Genomic DNA, 752 nt, shown 5'->3' with positions numbered 1-752 from the left:
TTGTTAATTAGCCAATTATGCATTAAAATTTGTTGTGCACGTTATGTCCGCATCTTCGAGTAGACCAGCTCATTAACTAGAATTGGGCTATCTGCCATAGGCAACCTTAAATAAATTGTGAAAGTGTTCGCTGAAACACGTATGTATGTATGTATGTATGTGTGTATGTATGTATGTGTGTATGTATGTATGTATGTATGTATGTATGTATGTACGTATGTATGTATTGTCACGAACCCGATAACCAGGCGCATTGCAAGGCTAGAAATTTAAGAACATGCTTTAAGCATGCTTTAAGAACATGCGCGCTATTCCCTTTTTACCCCGCTCATCCTCCTTGATGTATCCGTGGGATATTATGGATTTTTATGTTTACAGGTTGGAAAGTGCATTCTGTTGGAAAGGCAGCTGCTCCGAGCATTGGGGGTGTGTGGATGTAAGAGCGATGGTAACAGTAAGAGACAGGAACAGAGCAGCGTTGATCAGTGAACAAGCGGGGATAGCCGATGTTCTAGTTGACATTAAGAGAAAAAAAATGGGAGCTGGCCAGGTCATGTAATGCGTAGGATGGATAACTGGTGGACCATTAGGGTTACCGAATGGGTACCAAGAGAAGGGAAGCGCAGTCGAGGGCGGCAGAAAACGAAGTGGAGTGATGAAGTTAGGAAATTTGCAGGCGCAAGCTGGAATCAGCTAGTGCAAGACAGGTAGTTGGATATCGCAGGGAGGGGCCTTTGTCCTGCAGTGGACAT

Source organism: Dermacentor silvarum, chromosome 11 (genome assembly GCF_013339745.2).
Source record: "Dermacentor silvarum isolate Dsil-2018 chromosome 11, BIME_Dsil_1.4, whole genome shotgun sequence".
NCBI lineage: Eukaryota > Metazoa > Arthropoda > Arachnida > Ixodida > Ixodidae > Dermacentor > Dermacentor silvarum.
Note: the sequence above shows the minus strand (reverse complement) of the source record.